We start from the raw sequence: 20,754 nt of genomic DNA on the forward strand, positions 1-20,754 counted from the left end.
TATGGTCTACTGAAAATGCGCATGCAGTCAAGGGGGTTCCGCTTCATTCGCAATTCCAACAGCGGCAGTGTCTTCAGACAACCACCTTCATCCATGATGGAGCCCCTCCTCACATCGCAAATCGTGTGAAGAGCGCTCTTTGTGCACATTTTCCCTATGACAGGATTTTGAGCCGCTCCTTCCCTAACGCATGGCCAACGTGTTCGCCTGATCTCAATCTTTGTGATTTCTGGTTGTGGGGACACTTGAAAGAGCATATTTATCAGGGAAATGTCGACAGCGTGGCTGACCTCAAAGACCGCATCATTGTGAAAGTACGTAGCATCCCACCAGACATGCTACATCCAAACGTCAAGAATGTTCTACATAGGATGAATATAATTACCATGCATGATGGCGGCCATATTAAACAGTGATACTAGTGTGTGGAACAATTGTGACATCTCCAATTATTGGCACACGGCTTTTAGGCCGCTCGGTCTCTGTACAGCGCCACTTTTTCACCTGGTGGGGAGTTTTGATTTAAATGTTTTTTTAAGATGCATTCCATTTCCCAATGCCTTCAATAGTGTAGATACCAATTTTCCGCCAAATCTGTCCACTGGGTCAGTCTGCACATGGCTTAAAACACCTTAGGTTATTTTATGGCCACCATATACAGCTCTGGTAAAAAATAAGAGACCACTGCAAAATTGTCAGTTTTTCTGATTTTTCTCATTATAGGTATATTTTTGAGTAAACTGTAATTTTTTTTATTCTATAAACTACTGACAACATGTCTCTGAATTTCCAAGCAATACATTTTGTATTTATTTTCAGAAAATGAGAAATGGTGAAAAGAACAAAAAAAATCATTGCTTTCAGACCTCAAATAATGCAAAGAAAACAAGTTCATAATCATTTATAAACAACAATACTAATAATGTGTTAACTGAGGACTAGTTCAGAAATAAATATTTTGTGGAATAACCATGATTTTTAATTACAGCTTTCATGTGTCTTGGCAAGCTTTCCACCAGTCTTTCACAGTGCTTTCAGGTGACCTTATGCTACTCCTGGTTCAAAAATATAACAGTTCTTCTTTGTTTGATGGCTTCTGACTATCCCTCTTCTTCTTGATTACATTCCAGAGGTTTTCAATGGGGTTCAGGTCTGGAGATTGGGCTGCCATGACAGGGTTTTGATGTGGTTGTCCTTCATCCACACATTGATTGACCTAGCTGTGTGGCATGGCACATTGTCCTTCTAGAAAAAACAGTCCTCAGAGTTGGGGAACATTGCCTGTGTATAAGAAGCAACTGTTTTTCCAGGATAACCTTGTATGTGACTTCATTCATACATCCTTCGCAAAGTTTAATCTGCCCAATTCCAGCCTTGCTGAAGCATCCCAAGATCATCCTATCACTAAAAACTGGTGTATTCCCTTCATGCTTTAAACATGCCTCAATTACACCCATCCTCAAAAAGCCCTCCATTGACCCTTCCTCTGTGTAAAACTGTCGCCCCATATCACTTCTCCCCTATGCCTCAAAACTACTGGAACAGCATGTCGATCTTGAACTGTCCTCACACGTCTCTTCCTGCTCCCTCTTTGACTGTTTACAATCTTGCTTCCGACCGCATTATTCCATTGAAACTGATCTAACGAAAGTCACTAATGACCTACTAACTGCCAAAGCCAAGCGACACTACTCTATCCTCCTCCTCCTGGACCTGTCCTCTGCCTTTGACACAGTAGATCATTCCCTTCTACTACAAATTCTCTCATCTCTGGGCATTACAGACTTGGCCCTATCTTGGATCTCTTCATACTTTACCGACGAAACTTTCAGCGTTTCCCACTCTCACACCACTTCCTCATCTCGCCCCCTATCTGTCGGTTTCCCCCAAGGTTCAGTTCTAGGACCCCTGCTGTTTTCCATCTACAACTTCGGCTTGAGACAGCTCATAGCTGATGATACGCAGATCTACTTCTCTGGACCTGGCATCACCCCCATACTAACCAGAATCCCACAATGTCTGTCTGCTATTTCATCCTTTTTCTCTGCTCGATTCCTAAAACTAAACATGGATAAAACAGTATTCATCATCTTTCTTCCTCCTCACTTAACCCCCCCACCTAACATATCCATCAATGTCAAGGGCTGCTCACTTTCCCCAGTCCCATGTGCTCGCTGCCTGGGAGTAACTCTAGACTCTGATCTCTCTTTCAAGCCTCACATCCAAGCCCCCTTCACCTCCTGTCGCCTCCAACTCAAAAATATTTCCCAGATCCGTACATTCCTTTCCCAAGAAGCTGCAAAAACCCTAATGCATGCCCTTATTATCTCCCGCCTGGATTATTGCAACCTCCTGCTCTGTGGCCTTCCTTCTAACAGTCTTGCACCCCTACAATCTATTCTAAACTATGCTGCCCGACTAATCCACCTGTCCCCCACTACTCCCAAACCTCTCCTCTTTTCAAATCCCTTCACTGGCTTCCCAATGCTCAACGACTCCATTTCAAAATGCTAACCATGACCTACAAAGCCATCCACAACCTGTCTCCTCCCTATATCTGTGACCTAGTCTCCCGGTACTTAACGTTCGATCCTTACAAGATATCCTTCTCTACTGCCCTCTCATCTTCTCTTCCCACCATTGCATCCAAGATTGCTCACGTGCCTCCCCCATATTCTGGAATACCCTGACACAACATATCAGACTCTCGCCTACCTTGACAAGCTTCAAAAGGAACCTGAAGACCCACCTCTTCCGACAAGCCTATAACCTGCCGTAACCCTCTGTTTGATACAGCGCTGCATAACCAGCCCTACCCTTACCTACTGTATCCTCACCCATCCCTTGTAGACTGGGAGCCCTCACAGGCAGGGATCTCTCTCCACCTGTACCAGTCTGTGTTTTGTATTGTTTATGATTATTGTACTTGTCCCTATTATGTATACCCCTTTCACATGTAAAGTGCCATGGAATAAACGGTGCTTAAATAATAAATAATAATAATAACAATAATAATCACCGATCCTCCACCAAACTTCACAGTGGGTTCAAGATACTGGCATGTACGCCTCTCCAGATCTCTGTCTAACCATTAGACGACCAGGTATTGGCAAAGCTGAAATTTGTAATTAATATATACATTTAATGCGCCAGCACTTTGAAATTTTTGTATATTATAATTTTTCACAAAAAGGAATTTTTATTTTGTTATTTACTGTATATAAATGTTGATATTAACTTATTGCTTGTAGACATCTTAATAATTGTGTTCTCTATATATGAATATTTGTAATTATCTGCAGTCTTTTATTGTCCATTCCTATATAGAGTTGAGCGCGGTTCGTGGTTCGTGGTTCTCCAGTTCGCGGTTCGAGTGATTTTGGGGGGTGTTCTAGATAGAACTAGAACTCGAGCTTTTTGCTAAAAGTTCGTTAGCTCGAGTTACGTTCAAGAACGGTTCTATCAGCCAAAAGCGAAGCTAATTACTAGCTGGCTTTTCACTGTAATAGTGTAAGTCACTCTGTGATTCACCTGTTATGAAATTTCAGTGTATAGTGTGCGGGGACTGCGCGTTCAGATCACTGCTGCTGGGATAATGGCGATCGCCATTTTTTTTTTCCTTGTCTTCCTTCCCTAAGCACGAGTGTAGTGGGGCGGGCCAGCATGTCAGCCAATCACAGACACACACACAGCTAAGTGGACTTTTTGCCAGACAAGCAAGGGCACGTGTCATAGGATGTCCATGTCACATGTCCCTGCATTATAAAAACGGCTATCTGACCGAATGGACGCCATTATCTGCCTTCTGTGTCTGGGTGTCAGTCACCGCTGGCGCAGCTCCTGTCGCCGATCCTGCTGTGTACGCTCTACACACAGCGCTATACAGAATAGGGATAGAAGTTTCTTTCAGCCCTTTTAAGGGCTAAATACAGCAGGCTCAGAGCCATAGGTGACAGTCAGGTCCGTGGAAACAGTTTTTAACAGCTACAGATAACAGTGTCTCTGTAGCTAAGCTCAGGGACTTCCTTGCTGCATTTCACCATTAGGAGGGATAGAAAGTGAGGCTTTCTTTCCTCTACACTGACCCAAAACCCGGCCACTGTACCCTCCTGCCCTTTTTAGCAAAGCCATTATAATTGCAGAGTGCTGCCAGATAGTGGCATCCTAAAAGTGGCTGTTGGACTTCATTAGTGTCCCACTGGTGCCAAGCTATTTGCAGCACCTCTGTATTGCACCCTCAAGCTCATTGTTACTAAGCCATTATAATAGCAAACACTGAGGAAACTTAGTGGCATACAAAAAGTGGCTGTTGGACTTCATTAGTGTCCCAGTGGTGCAAAGCAATTTGCAGCACCTCTGCATTGCACCCTCAAGCTCATTGTTACGAAGCCATTATAATAGCAAACACTAAGGAAACTTAGTGGCATCCTAAAAATGGCTGTTGGACTTTATTAGTGTCTCACTGAAGCCAAGCTATTTGCAGCACCTCTGCATTGCACCCTCAAGCTCATTGTTACTAAGCCATTATAATAGCAAACACTGAGGAAACTAAGTGGCATCCAAAAAGTGACTGTTGGACTTCATTAGTGTCCCACTGGTGCCAAGATTTTTCCAGCACCTCTGCATTGCACGCTGGTGCATAACACACGTGCCTTGTATGGCTCACGTGTTGAACCTTGTTGTCCAGCAGTTTTTAACACACTATCCCGGCCTAGATGACCTTCTGAACAGGGCACGAAAACTGTCTGCTCACTTCCGCCGTTCAACCGCCGCAGCTGAGCGACTTGCATTGCTCCAGAAGTCTTTCGGCCTGCCGGTTCATTGCCTGAAATGAGATGTGCCGACACGCTGGAATTCGACTCTCCACATGTTACAGCGACTGTGGCAGCACCGCCGAGCCCTGGTGCAATACATCATGACGTATAGCCTGGGCCAATGAGATGCAGAGGTGGGGCAGATCACCCTGATGGAGTGGTCTCAGATCAAGGACCTATGCACCCTTCTGCACAGTTTCGACATGGCGACGAATATGTTTAGCGCTGACAATGCTATTATCAGCGTGACAATTCCAGTCATATACATGCTGGAGCACACGCTAAACACTATTCGGAGTCAGGGGGTGGGACAAGAGGAAGGGGAGGAACTACAGGAGGATTCATATGCGCAAGAGACAACAACATCACCAAGGTCCAGACGTTCATCATCACCAAGGCCGCAGGCATGGGACCATGGGGGACAGGGATCAACAAGGGCGCATGGTACCAGGCAAAATGTTGAGGAAAGTGCAGGAGAACATGAAGAAATGAAGAACGAACTGTCCATGGACATGGAAGACTCAGCAGATGAGGGAGACCTTGGTCAAATTTCAGTTGAAAGAGGTTGGGGGGAGATGTAAGAGGAAGAAAGAACGGTTAGCACCTCTATGCCACAAACACAGCGTGGACTTGGTCCGCATGGCTGCGCAAGACACATGAGCGCCTTCTTGCTGCACTACCTCCTACATGACGTTCGTATTGTCAAAATTAGAAGTGATGATGACTACTGGCTTGCCACACTATTAGATCCCCGGTACAAGTCCAAATTTTGTGACATAATTCCAGCCATAGAAAGGGACGCACGTATGCAGGAGTATCAGCAAAAGCTGTTACTCGATCTTAACTCAGCTTTTCCACCAAACAACCGTGGTGCACGGAGTGAATCTCCCAGTTGTAACTTGACAAACATGGGACGGTCTTGTCATCTTCAACAGTCTACCCATACCAGCAGCACCGTATCTGGAGCTGGTAACAGCAATTTTATTGAATCTTTTCATAATTTTTTTAGACCATCCTTTGCAAGGCCACCAGAGACAACAAGTCTGACACATAGTCAACGGCTGGAGAGGATGATACAGGAGTATCTCCAAATGAACATCGATGCCATGACTTTGCAACTGGAGCCTTGCTCATTTTGGGCTTCAAATCTTGAAAAATAGCCAGAGCTCTCCACTTACGCCTTGGAAATCTTGTTGTGTCCCGCAGCCAGCGTTGTCTCTGAAAGTGTCTTCAGTGCTGCTGGGTGTGTGCTGACAGATAAGCGCACGCGTCTGTCCAGTGACAATGTGGACAGACTAACGTTCATCAAGATGAACAAGTCATGGATCCGTAAGGACTTTACTTCCCCTGTGTCATCCACCGGAGAGTAAACGTTTGTGGATTTGGAATATGCTTAATGCAAATGTACCTGTCAGGTTTGCAACTGGGGCACAAGTGATGCCACTGAAGGGGTGTCTGTGGGGCCCAATTTTTGGAAAAAAGGGAGACTCTGCTTGGAGTCCCCTTGCTGTGTTTTTAAAAACGAGCCAAGATGAACAAGTAATGGATCAGCAAAGACTTTGCTACCTACCCCGGTGTCATCTTGGGGACGGTTAAAGATGGCGTATTTTTGAATGTGCTTGATGCAAATCTACCTGTGAAGTGTACAACTGGGACACAAGTGCTGCCACTGAAGGGGTGGGTGTCTGTGTGGCCCAATTTTTGGAAAAAAGGGAGACTCCGTTTGGAGTAACCCTTGCTTACAGTGTTTCTAAAAATGATCCAAGATGAACAGATCTGGGATCAGGAAAGACTTTGCTACCTACCCCGGTGTCATCCTGGGGATGGTTAAGGATGGCGTATTTTTGAATGTGCTTGATGCAAATCTACCTGTCAAGTTTGCAACTGGGGCACAAGTGATGCCACTGAAGGGGTGTCTGTGGGGCCCAATTTTTGGATAAAAGGGAGACTCTGCTTGGAGTCCCCTTGCTGTGTTTTACATGATTTTAGAAAGGCATGCCATGCCTCTATCTGTGTCTCCTCCTCTTTTTCCTCGTCCAGCTGTTTTGTTTTCGCAAGAGTATTTGTCCTTGTCACTTTCCCATGTGTTTGTGGTGTCTTGGGAGTTGTTTGTCACCTTTTGGACACCTTTGAAGGTGTTTTCTACATGTTTTTATGTGTTTGTGATTGCCTCCCATTGTTTTCAATGGGGTTCGAGAGGTTTGTCGAACGGCTCGCCAAACTGAACTCGAACGCGGCCTTCGTTTGACGAACCGAACTGAACTCGAGCCTCTAGATTCTCGCTCATCTCTAGTAACCATGGAAACAACTTTGCTTAATTACCCGATTGTGTACCATGGTTACCAGGGTATGCTGGCTCCCTGCCCATTCAGATCGTTGGTCTCCTGCTGTCAAACACGCCGATGCGTGCTGCACAGCAAGAGACGAACAAACAAAATATGAACCAGCACTGTCGCTTTGAATAGTTACCTGAGGTGAACCATGGTTACTAGCTTACCCTGGCTCCCAGCACATGCGTGCCGGAGCCGGTGTACGCTTGTAACCTTGGTGCACATCGGGTAACTATGGAAACTGCTTTGCATAGTTACCCGGGCCCCGCCCCTGCACACTTTGCCCACTCGGCCACGCCCGCCGCACACTGTACCCGCTTGGCCATGCCCCCAGCACACTGTGCCCGCTCGTCCACGCCCCCCGCACACTATGCCCGCTTGGCTATGCTTCCCACACACTATGCCTGCTTGGCCACGCCCCTCGCACACTTTACACGCTCGGCCATGCTCCCCGCAAACATTGGGCACCTATACACCTCCACCTATTAGACACCTCCCCCCAAAAACTACTTCACCTAGTAGACACCTCCCCCCAACACTACTCCACCTATTAGACACCTCCCCCAGGACTACTCCTCCTATTAGACTCCTTCTCCCCCAGGACTACTCCTACTATTAGACTCCTCCCCCTCCAGGATACGGTGCTGCTGGTACGGTTTGACTGTTGATGACGAGAAAGTTCCATGTTTGTCAAGTTACAACTGGGAGATTCACTCTGTGCACCACTGGTGTTTGGTGGAAAAGCCGAGCTAAGATTGAGTAACAGCTTCTGCTGATACTACTGCATACGTGCGTCATTTTCTATGGCTGGAATTATTTCACAAAATTTGGACTTGTTCCGGGGATCAAAGAGTGTGGCAACCCAGTAGTCATCATTACTTCTAATTCTGACAATCCGAGGGTCATGTTGTAGGTAGTGCAGCAAGAAGGCGCTCATGTGTCTTGCGCATCCATGTGGACGAAGTCCTCGCTGTGTTTCTGGCATAGAGGTGCTAACCGTGCTTTCTTCCTCTGACATCTCCCCCCAACCTTGTTGAACCGAAATTTGACGAAGGTCTCCCTCATCTGTTGAATCTTCCATGCCCATCGATAGTTCGTCCTCCATTTCTTCCTGGTCTCCTGCACCTTCCTCAACATTTCGGCTGCTAACATGCGCCCTTGTTAATCCCTCTCCCCCACCGTCCCATGCCGCCTTGATGATGATGAACGTCTGGACCTTGTAGATGTTGGTATCCCTTGCGCATATGAATCCTCCTGTACTTCCTCCCCTTCCTGTTGTCCCACCCCCTGACTCCGAATAGTGTTTAGCGTGTGCTCCAGCATGTAAATGACTGGAATTGTCATGCTGATAATGGCATTGTCAGCGCTAAACATATTCGTTGCCATGTCAAAACTGTGCAGAAGGGTGCATAGGTCCTTGATCTGAGACCACTCCATCAGAATGATCAGACCCACCTCTGCATCTCGTTGGCCCAGGCTATACGTCATAACGTATTGCACCAGGGCTCAGAGGTGCTGCCACAGTCGCTGTAATATGTGAAGAGTCGAATTCCCGCGTGTCGACTTGACACATCGCATTTCACGTGATGAACTAGCAGGCCGAAAGACTTCTGGAGCGATGCAAGTCGGTCAGCTGCGGTGGTTAAATGGCAGAAGTGAGGAGAGAGTGACCGTGCCCTGTGCAGAAGCCCATTTAGGCCGGGATAGTGGGTTAAAAATTGCTGGACTACAAGGTTCAACAAGTGAGCCACCTTGCCCCGGCGTAGGGCCGCACACAGGTTTGCAGCATATGACATTCCCTGGCTTCAGGTTGAGTGGAGACAACCATTTACGAAACTCGCTCGCAAGAGCTTACCACATCTCCTCTGCTGTGTGACTCTTATTTCCAAGACATTTCAAGGTAAAGACCACCTGATGCCATTGAGCTCTACTTCCAGCATAGTAAGAAGTGTGCGGGATTCCTTGTGCGCAGTTACAAAGCGGGTGGCCTGACCAGGCAGGCTTGGGGTGGAGGTGGAGGACCCAGACGAGGTTGAGGAGGCAGAAGCAGTGGAGGAACTTTGACATACAGAGGATTGACGCAAAAGTCGTGGGGATGGCAAGACTTGTTCAGCAGACCCTTCTCCATCTATCACCATAGTTACCCAGTGCTCAGTCAGCGACATGAAATGTCTCTGTCCATGCTTACTGGTCCAAATATCGGTGGTGAAATGCACCCTGTCACACACAGAGTTTCTCAAGGAAGCGGTGATGTTGTGTGCGACATGCTGGTGTAGCGGAGGCACACCTTTCTTGGAGAAGTAGTGGCGACTGGGCATCTGGTACTGGGGCACTGTGACGGTCATAAGATCTCGAAAATCCTCTGTGTCCACCAGGCGGAAAGGCAGCATTTCGGTAGCCAAGAGCTTACAGAGGGATAAAGTCAACCTCTTAGCTTTGTCATGGCTCGGAGGAAATGGCCTTTTATTTGTCCACATCTAAGGGACAGGGATCTGGCTGCTGTGTGGAGATGGTGGTGAGTATGGTGTCCCTGAAAAACTGCAGGTCTGTGAGGAAAGTGCAGGCAGAGACATGATGTTGCCTTCATCCAAAGTTGGTGCTCTCGATGTCTGAGAGAGCTCTACACCAGCACTTGTTTCCACTTCCAAACCAACTGCCAACCTACCAAGCAAATTCCCTGTTGCGGTTAAAGTGGTGGAAGGTCTACGTGGAAGAACAGGTCTGACAGCTGTCCCCACAGTCATAGAAGATGAATAGCGTGCGGATGCACTTGAAGGGGCAGGCGGTGGTTGGCCCACTCCGCTAAGCTGCATTGCAGCACAGTGAGCTTCCCACTGGGACTTATGCTTGTTATTCATGTGACGATTTATTGAAAAAGTTGTCAAACTGGTGAGGTTTTGGCCTCTACTTATAGATTGCCGACAAATTTTACAGATCACATGATTTGGGAGATCCTTTGCAAGGTCAAAAGACTTGAGAGCTGGGAGAAAGCAAGTGTGATTGGGATGACAACTCAGAGGACTGTTGTTTTTTGGATGTTGAAGTTGAGGTGGAGGAGAGGCCACTTGTTGGAGCACTTGAGATCCATTCAAACATGATCTTTTTTTGTGCATCATCTACCTTTGTTACAGTTGTTCGGTTCCGTAAAAAAGGGAGCACATCGGATTGTCCACGGAAAGTAGTAGACATCTTACTTTTGCTGGAAGATGTCCTATCTTCAGCAGATGTTAATGTAGCTTTCCCACCTTCCCCACGGACACAAACTTTTTTTACTTTTCCAACACGCCTGTTCCACTTTCCACCAGCATCTTTCCTTTTGCCACTCATTTTGTTAGCGACAAGATTGGACACTTGAAATATGGTAGCAAAAATGGAGAGGTAGTGTAGCTTTATTGACAGCTGAAGAAACAACATTGACTATCCCAGACAATTTTAGTATGCCCCTAACAGTGGCAGCACAGTTTTCAATTAGAATTGTGTAGCAAAAATGGACAGCTGTGGACAATGCAAGGGTGGTCTAGCTTTATTGCCAGCTGAACAACCAACACTGACTATCACAGACAATTTTTGTATGCCCCTAACAGTGTCAGCACAGTTCGCAAATAAAATAGCGTGGCAAAAATGGGCAGGTGGGTAGAGTGCTCGGGTTCTGTGGGTACCAGGACAGGAAAGGAACACTAACTTAGTATTCCAGACACTTTTAGGATGGCAGGAAAAGTGTCAGCTCTTTGGGCAAATAAAATAGCGTGGCAAAAATGGGCAGGTGGGTAGAGTGCCCGGGTTCTGTGGGTACCAGGACAGGAAAGGAACACTAAGTTAGTATTCCAGACACTTTTAGGATGGCAGAAAGTGTCAGCTCTTTGGGCAAATAAAATATCATGGCAAAAATGGGCAGGTGGGTAGAGTGCCCGGGTTCTGTGGGTCAGTGGACAGGAAAGGAACACTAACTTAGTATTCCAGACACTTTTAGGATGGCAGAAAAAGTGTCAGCTCTTTGGGCAAATAAAATAGCATGGCAAAAATGGGCAGGTGGGTAGAGTGCCCGGGTTCTGTGGGTACCAGGAAAGGAAAGGAAGCCTCACTTTCTATCCCTGCAAATGATAAAATGCGACAAGGAATTCCCTGAGCTGAGGTACACAGACGCTGTTATCTAAAGCCAAACACAGCATTTGCATGGACCTGCCTAGCAACTATGGCTATGAATACTTGTAAATCAGCCCTGAAAAGGGCTGAACTAACCAGCTGTCCCTAATCCCTACAGCGCTGTGTAGCTTGCACTATGTCTATAGCGCACACAGTAGGATCGGCAGCAGCAGCGTGAGCGGTGACTATCACCCACACGCAGAAGGCAAATAATGGCGGCGACGGGGAAAATGGCCGTATCTTATAAGGCAAGGGCATGTGACATACACAGCCTATGACAAATGCCCTTGCTTGTCTGGCAAAAATCCACTTAGCTTTGTGTGTGTCTGAGATTGGCTGACACCCTGGCCCGCCCCACTGCACGCTCGGTTAGGAAAAAAAAAAAAGAAAAAAAAAATGGCGATCGGCATTCTATCAGCACTCAGCAGCAGCACTGATCTAAACCGCGTTCCCCCCGCACACTATACGCTGAAATTTGATAATAGCAAGAATCACAGTTACTCACACTATTACAGTGAAAATCCAGCTAGTAACTAGCTAGGCTTTTTGCTGATCGAACTGTTCTCGAACATAACTCGAGCTGTTGAGCTTTTAGCAAAAAGCTCGCGTTCAAGTTCGATCTCGAGCACCCCCCAAAATCACTTGAACATGAAATTGGCAAACCTCTAACATCGCTCAACTCTAATGGTTACCCGATGTGTACCATGGTTACCAGCGCATGCCGGCTCCGGCACGATCCCAGCAATGCAAGGATATGTCTCGGCTGGGTTGCCGGTGTGGGCTCCCGGGGGTGCAGCAGTCACCTGGGAGTCGGGGCTGCGTGTGGGGTTGAGGAATGCGTGCGTGGGGCGGGGGCAGGCCAAGCGTCCAATGCGGGAGGGGGGCGGGGCCTGGCAGAGCAGCCAATGCGTGCGGGGGGGGGCGACGGTTGTCACTGTAATGGCGTCATTTTGGAGCAAGACAGACAGACAGACAGACAGAATAAGGCAATTATATATATATATATATATATATGTATTATTTATTATTATAGCACCATTTATTCCGGCGCTTTACAAGTGAAACAGATATACATAAAAACAAGTACAACAATCATGAACATTTCAAAAACAGACTGGTACAGGAGGAGAGAGGACAAGAAATCTTGTATGCGATTCTGAGAAGAGGAGATAAGAGGGGAGTAGAGAAGGAAGTTTTGTGAGCATCTGAGGTTGCATGCAGGTAAATCCCGGGAGACTGGGTCACAGCTATATGGAGGAGGCAGGTTGTGGATGGCTTTGTATTTCATGCTTATTGTTTTGAAATGGAATCTTTGGGCAATGGGAAGCCAGTGAAGGGATTGACAGAGTGGCGAGTCTGGGGTATAGCAAGGGGAGAGGTGGGTTAATTGGGCCACAGAGTTTAGGATAGATTGGAGGGGTGCAAGAGTGTTGGAAGGGAGCCCACAGAGTAGAAGATTGCAGTAGTCAAGGCAGGAGATGATGAGGGCATTCACTAGTGTTTTTTGCAGTGATAATTGTGATAATTGTACCACAGCAACCATAGAAACATCTGACTAAACTACCTAAAAACATTGAAGCCGCAAAAATTTTGAAGGACAAAATTTGTATGATGCCAGGGTCACATGACTGTGGATTCTGTCATCTGAGAGAATTGGATCGATTACGCTAAGCTAATGACAATCAAATCAAACTCGGATCAGTATTTGATCCAAGTATCAGCTTAGTATCTGATGTTTTCGAGTGCATTCTGATATTTTTCTCACATTCAAAAACTTATATAGGCGAGTCTCGTTCAACTGATATGAAAAAAAAAAGTTCTCGTTACTCACCCCTTACATATCACTGAGTCTTAGTCTCAAAACTTTTGAGCATGACTGAGAAGATAAACTGTAACTGGGTATGTATAGGGATTTCTTGTGGTATGCTCACACATTAAAGATACAATTAAAAAAAAGTATTTGTTTAACAGAGTACATTTTTATTACAATTATTGTTGTAATAAAACAAAACAATGTTTGAATGTTCTGATTCTTTCGCAAACTTATTTGATTCAGTTATATGGCAGCACATTTTCCGTTTTTGTGATATTTTGATTACTTGCCATTTACTTGTATTGCTCAGCCCAAACAATGTAACAATATAATTTCACAATGGTTCTGACCTGACGTTCTGCTGCTGCCAAATGATATTGGTGATTGGAATTCCTAAATTAGAAACCACCTGCAAGTTTATGGCACAGAGAGATTATTTAACCACCTGGATGTTGCTTGTTAGTTACAGAAAAATTCCATTGCTTCATTTTGGCAAGAAATTGTGCATTTCATACAACATATTTACACAAGCTAATTGACTTATTATTGGAACCGTTTCTTCGGAGTTTGTGGGCTATGTCATGAATTACTCTAATCAAAATGTTAAGTTTATTAAGCAAAGTCCTGCATTTATATTAACTTACATACAGACCATAGTAATATTTATGTATCTAGCTATGTAAATCCTAAAAAAGAGGGCAACGCTCCAAAGTCAGGTGGTTAGAAGATGGATTTTAATCAGCCGATGCAATATTTTCTTGATAATGACAGTGCCTTTCTCAAAGGTTAAAAAAGGTAAAATAAACATTAGTAATGAGTGAGTACTGAAATACTCCAGTGCTCGGTACTCAAATAAAGCAGGTCGGACGCTCGGACGGTGTCGGCTTGAGTAATGAGCATAATGGAAGTCAACGGGAAACTCAAGCATATTTACAGAAGCCCCTAACAGCAGGACGGTAAAGAGATCTCTCGCTCTTCGGGTAGGGAGTCGAGCATGTGGAGCACTCACAAGACATTCGATCGAGTACTGAGACTCACGAGCACCTTGGTGCTTGTCCGAGTATTGAGCTGTTCATGAGCCAGCAATAAATACTATTTGTGCATGTATTGGGACGTATTACTGATTTGGGACTATGTACTCTTTTATGACAAAGGTGAACACTCTTAATAATTGATTTACATATACGGTATCAATCAAACATTGATTATGCATTTGTATTTTATTCACTGTTTGTGTATGTACAATATGTATTTATGAGATACAATTGATTACATGTCCTTTGCACTTGGACCTTTGGACACATTTCATATTCGTGTATTTTTATGATATTATACTATATTAGTTTTGCCTTATGTAGCTTATTAATATGTTTGCATTACCTTTATTGCTGGTTCTTTATACATGCTCAAGCAGGCGACCATATTTTAAGCCTGACTGCAAGTCATCAAAAAAGCTTCAATCTATTTTCTTCATGTTTCTAAAAGTAGTAAAAATGAAGGTGTAACCTTAATATGCAATACTGATTATTCATATTGTATCTATACATTATTTGTGTACCAATTGCAATAAAACTCTAATGAATATAACAAAGTAATCAGGGATTTTTTTTCTCACAAAGGTTCATAATTGAGTTATTATGTTTTGAATAAAGATGATATCTCTAGATACTTTGAGCTTAATCTATGTTCATGGATCACATTTAGGGAAACACACAACGCCATTTATTAGAAACTACTGTATAAAACGTCTGGCACTGCACTCAGTGCTTCCAATGCAGCAACATCCTGGAATGTTCATAGAAAGTATAATAAATAATGATGAGAGAGTGTGCTTGGCACTGCTCATTACTCGATCGGGCATTGAGGCACTCAACATGCTCGACACTCAGCTGAGTTTTGGCGGTGCTCCAACACCATGCTTAAGTTCTTGGCTCACATGTTTTGCGGCTGTTTTTCTACCACTAAGCATGTAGGAATTGCTTGACAATCACGATGATTCCATAGACATGTTTGCTACTGGCATTACTGTGATTGGCTAACCACATAGGGTCTATATCAGTGCTTTATGCACTGAACCCAGAAATAGTTAAAGGAGAACCTCTGCTGGAGAAGGGATAGTGTGTTTCAGAGTTTTATACCATTACATTCCCTGCTGGTGCTACCTTAAACCAACAATTCTTTTCAGTGCTAATTCAAATAGATTCTATACTCTAATAATGTTGATTTTAGCTGGGATTAGTGTAAAGGCCCAGTCACAATAAACAACTTACCAGCGATCCCAACAACGATACAACCTGATAGGGATCGCTGGTAAGTTGCTAGAAGGTCGCTGGTGAGATGTCACACTAAGCGACGCTCCAGCGATCCCACCAGCATCCTAACCTGGCAGTGATTGCTGGAGCGTCGCTACACGTGGAAGCATGCTGCGCTTGGTAACTATGGTAAGTATCGGGTAACCAACCCGATATTTACCTTGGTTACCAGCGCACACCGCTTAGCGCTGGCTCCCTGCACACCTAGCCACAGTACACATCAGGTTAATTACCCGATGTGTACTCTGCTACGTGTGCAGGCAGCAGGGAGCCGACTTCTGCGGACACTGGCAACCACGGTAAACATCGGGTAACCAAGAAGCCCTTCCTTTGGTTACCCGATATTTACCTTCGTTACTAGCGTCCGCCACTCTCACACTGCCAGTGCCGGCTCCCTGTTCCCTGCACACATAGCCACAGTACACATCGGGTCAATTACCCGTTGTGTATTCCGGCTACGTGTGCAGAGAGCAGGGAGCCGGCACTGACAGCTGAGAGCGGCGGACGCTGGTAATGAAGGCAAATATCGGGTAATCAAGGGAAGGGCTTCTTGGTTACCCGCTGTTTACCGTGGTTACCAGCGTCCGCAGAAGCCGGCTCCTGCTGCCTGCACATTTAGTTGTTGCTCTGTCGCTGTCACACACAGCGATGTGTGCTTCACAGCGGGAGAGCAACAACTAAAAAATGGTCCAGGACATTCAGCAACAACCAACGACCTCAAAGCAGGGGCCAGGTTGTTGCTGGATGTCACACTAAGCAACATCACTAGCAAGTTGTGCCTCAGCAGCGATGTTGCTAGTGATGTTGCTTAGTGTGACGGTACCTTAAGAAGAGCTGCTAAAGAAGGGACAGCGTATTAGAGGCATCTAGTCAGGCCTTATAGTCCTTTGTTCTGCCACATACAACCAAAAGTCCTTTCAATGCTATGTAAAATAGATTTTATTGTCTAATAATACCACTTCAAGTCTGCAATTAGTGTAGGGTTGATTTCTGAAGAAGCTATAGCGTATTATAAGCATCTAGTCAGGGAATATTGCTTTTTTGTACATTGTGGCTGAAATGTAAAACCAAAAGCCCTTTCAGGACCAATTTAAATAAATTAGTGTAGGGAGAACTGCTGGAGAAGGGACAGTGTATATCTAGTCAGGGATCATTGCCTCACAGTCCTTGGTGCTGACACATACAAATAAAAGTAAGGGCTAAATCAAATGGATTATATTGTCTAATAATACCGCTACTAATCTGCAGTTAGTGTAGGGTTAGCTTCTGGAGAAAGCATAGTGTATTAAAGGCATCTATTCAGGGCATATTGCTTTTCCATATGTGGATGTTGCCACGTACAACCAAAAATCTTTTCTAGGTAAATTTAAATAATCCTATTCTGTAATAATACAGCTTTTTTCCCAATTTAAAATGTGCATGGTGTGCAGTAAGGGATGAGGAAGTGGATATCTTGCTGACAGTGGTGCACGCAGAGGCTGTGGTAGTGGCACAGTGCAAACATGGCCTGCTATGATAGCACGCCAAACACAGTCATCATCCACAAGACCTAGCTTCCTATCCCCATTTGCAAGGGGGCACTGGGCACCACTGTTCAGGCTAGAACAGTGTGAGCAGGTGGTGGTTGGATGGTAGATAACGCCTCCATTCTTTTTGCCAGCACCATCCTGTCTTCCAAACAATCCAGTCTCACTAGCCAAGGTTATGGACCACATAATACTCACCCTACTTCTCCTTACTCCCACTATATTGAGTCCAAGGATATAAGTGAAACCATACTGTAACACTCAGAGGAGTGCATTATCTTTTCCTTTATGGATTCTTCTGGCCTCTCACCATGCAGGTTTTAAGAGTGATATGAGGTGATGCCCAAATATTTAAGCAGCAACGGTCAGAAGAAAAGGACAGTGGGGAATAGCAATTATTGTCTCAGGAGGCGGCTGATGATGAGACACATTTGCCAAATCATTATGTCAACTAGTCAGAAGGAGTACAAGAGTGTGGAAGTGGAAGATTAGGTGGTGGAAAATGAAGTCACTGACCCAACCTGGTAAGGTGCTATACAAAGTCAGGAAAGCAGCGCAGAGGTGGAGGGGTCTGCAGAACCACTAAAGGCAGACAGAGGCAGTGGGGTGGCCAGAGGGAGAAGGTGAGCAACTGTTCTCCAGAGCACTCACACACATCAAGTTACCCTGCTATGGGTTAGGTGTTCCCCAGTTTGGCGCTTTTTAAAGAAAATGTGGTCTACAAAAGAACGGTCATTTGCAACCTGTGCCTTACCAAGTTCAGTAGTGCCCTGACTACCACTAGCATAAAGCATAATCAGGCTCATGTCATCATGTCATCCAAGGACTAGGTGTGACAAATGCATTTCCAGGACTAGAGATGAGCGAACCGGTCGCGGTTCGGCTCGAGGTCGGTTCGCCGAACGGAGGTCCCGTTCGAGTTCGGTTCGTCGAACGTTCGACGAACCGAACTCGAACTGCATAGGAAACAATGGCAGGCAATCACAAACACATAAAAACACCTAGAAAACACCCTCAAAGGTGTCCAAAAGGTGACAAACAACTCACAACACAACACAAACACATGGGAAAGTGACAAGGACATATACTCATGCGAAAACAAAAGAGCTGGACAAGGAAAAAGAGGAGGAGACACAGATATAGGCATGGCACGCCCTTCTAAAATCATGTAAAACACCGCAAGGTGACTCCAAGCGGAGTCTCTCTTTTTTCTAAAAATTGGGCCACACACACACCCACCCGTTCAGTGGCAGCACTTGTGCCCCACTTGTACACTTCACAGCTAGATTTGCATCAAACACATTCAAAAATACGCCATAATTAACCGTTCCCAGGATAACACCGGGGTAGGTAGCAAAGTCTTTCCTGATCCCAGCTGTATGCATCTTGGATCATTTTTTAAAACAATGTAAGCAAGGATTACTCCAAGCGGAGTGTCCCTTTTTTTCAAAAATTGTGCCCCACACACACACACCCATTCAGTGGCAGCACTTGTGCCCCAGTTGTACACTTCACAGCTAGATTTGCATCAAACACATTCAAAAATACGCCATTCTTAACCGTCCCCAGGATGACACCAGGGTAGGTAGCAAAGTCTTTGCTGATCCCAGCTCTGTTCATCTTGGATCATTTTTAAAAACACTGTAAGTAAGGGTTACTCCAAGCGGAGTCTCCCTTTTTTCCAAAAATTGTGCCCCACACACACCCACCCATTCAGTGGCAGCACTTGTGCCCTAGTTGTACACATCACAGCTAGATTGGCATCAAGCACATTCAAAAATACGCCATTCTTAACCGTCCCCAGGATGACACCGGGGTAGGTAGCAAAGTCTTTGCTGATCCCAGCTCTGTTCATCTTGGATCATTTTTAAAAACACTGCAAGTAAGGGTTACTCCAAGCGGAGTCTCCCTTTTTTCCAAAAATTGTACCCCACAGACACCCCATCAGTGGCAGCACTTGTGCCTCAGTTGCAAACAGGATGTTTTGATTTGCATCAAGCACATTCCAAATCCACAAGTATTTACTCTCCCCAGGATGACACCGGGGTAGTAAATTCCTTGTGGATCCATGACTTGTTCATTTTGATGAACGTTAGTCTGTCCACATTGTCACTGGACAGACGCGTGCGCTTATCTGTCAGCACACACCCAGCAGCACTGAAGACACGTTCAGAGACAACGCTGGCAGCTGGACACGACAAAATCTCCAAGGCGTAACTGGAGAGCTCTGGCCATTTTTCAAGATTTGAAGCCCAAAATGAGCAAGGCTCCATTTGCAAAGTCATGGCATCGATGTTCATTTGGAGATACTCATGTATCATTCTCTCCAGCCGTTGACTATGTGTCAAACTTGTTGTCTCTGGTGGCCTTGCAAAGGAGTGTCTAAAAAAATTATGAAAAGATTCAATAAAATTGCTGTTACCAGCACCAGATACGGTGCTACTGGTACGGGTAGACTGTTGGAGATGACGAGACCGTCCCATGTTTGTCAAGTTACAACTGGGAGATTCACTCCCTGCACCTGCACGGTGCTGTTTGGTGGAAAAGCCGAGCTAAGATCGAGTAACAGCTTCTGCTGATACTCCTGCATACGTGCGTCCCTTTCTATGGCTGGAATTATGTCACAAAATTTGGACTTGTACCGGGGATCTAATAGTGTGGCAAGCCAGTAGTCATCATCACTTCTAATTTTGACAATACGAGGGTCATGTTGGAGGTAGTGCAACAAGAAGGCACTCATGTGTCTTGCGCAGCCATGCAGACCAAGTCCACGCTGTGTTTGTGGCATAGAGGTGCTAACCGTTCTTTCTTCCTCTGACATCTCCCCCCAACCTCTTTCAACTGAAATTTGACCAAGGTCTCCCTCATCCGCTGAGTCTTCCATGTCCATGAACAGTTCGTCCTCCATTTCTTCATGTTCTCCTGCACCTTCCTCAACATTTCGCCTGCTACCATGCGCCCTTGTTGATCCCTGTCCCCCATGGTCCCATACCTGCCGCGTTGGTGATGATGAACGTCTGGACCTTTGTGATGTTGTTGTCCCTTGCGCATATGAATCCTCCTGTAGTTCCTCCCCTTCCTGTTGTCCCACACCCTGACTCCGAATAGTGTTTAGCGTGTGCTTCAGCATGTAAATGACTGGAATTGTCATGCTGATAATGGCATTGTCAGCGCTAAACATATTCGTCACCATGTCGAAACTGTGCAGAAGGGTGCATAGGTCCTTGATCTGAGACCACTCCATCAGGGTGATCTTCCCCACCTCTGCATCTCGTTGGCCCAGGCTATACGTCATGATGTATTGCACCAGGGCTCGGCGGTGTTGCCACAGTCGCTGTAACATGTGGAGAGTCGAATTCCAGCATGTCGCCACATCGCATTTCAGGCGATGAACCGGCAGGCCGAAAGACTTCTGGAGTGATGCAAGTCGCTCAGCTGCGGCGGTTGAATGGCGGACGTGAGCAGACAGTTTTCGTGCCCTGGTCAGAAGGCCATCTAGGCCGGGATAGTGTGTTAAAAATTGCTGGACAACAAGGTTCAACACGTGAGCCATACAAGGCACGTGTGTCACCTTGCCCAGGCGAGGGGCCGCACCCAGGTTTGCAGCATTGTCGCACACGGCCTTACCAGGCTGCAGGTTGAGTGGAGACAACCATTTATTAAACTCGGACCGCAGAGCTGACCACAGCTCCTCAGCTGTGTGACTCTTATTCCCAAGACATGTCAAGCTAAAGACCGCCTGATGCCTTTGCGCTCTGCTGCAAGCATAGTAATGAGGGGTGTGTGATACGAGAATGCTGGTGGCCTGACCAGGCA

The sequence above is a fragment of the Anomaloglossus baeobatrachus genome, chromosome 3 (assembly GCF_048569485.1).
Source record: "Anomaloglossus baeobatrachus isolate aAnoBae1 chromosome 3, aAnoBae1.hap1, whole genome shotgun sequence".
Lineage (NCBI taxonomy): Eukaryota > Metazoa > Chordata > Amphibia > Anura > Aromobatidae > Anomaloglossus > Anomaloglossus baeobatrachus.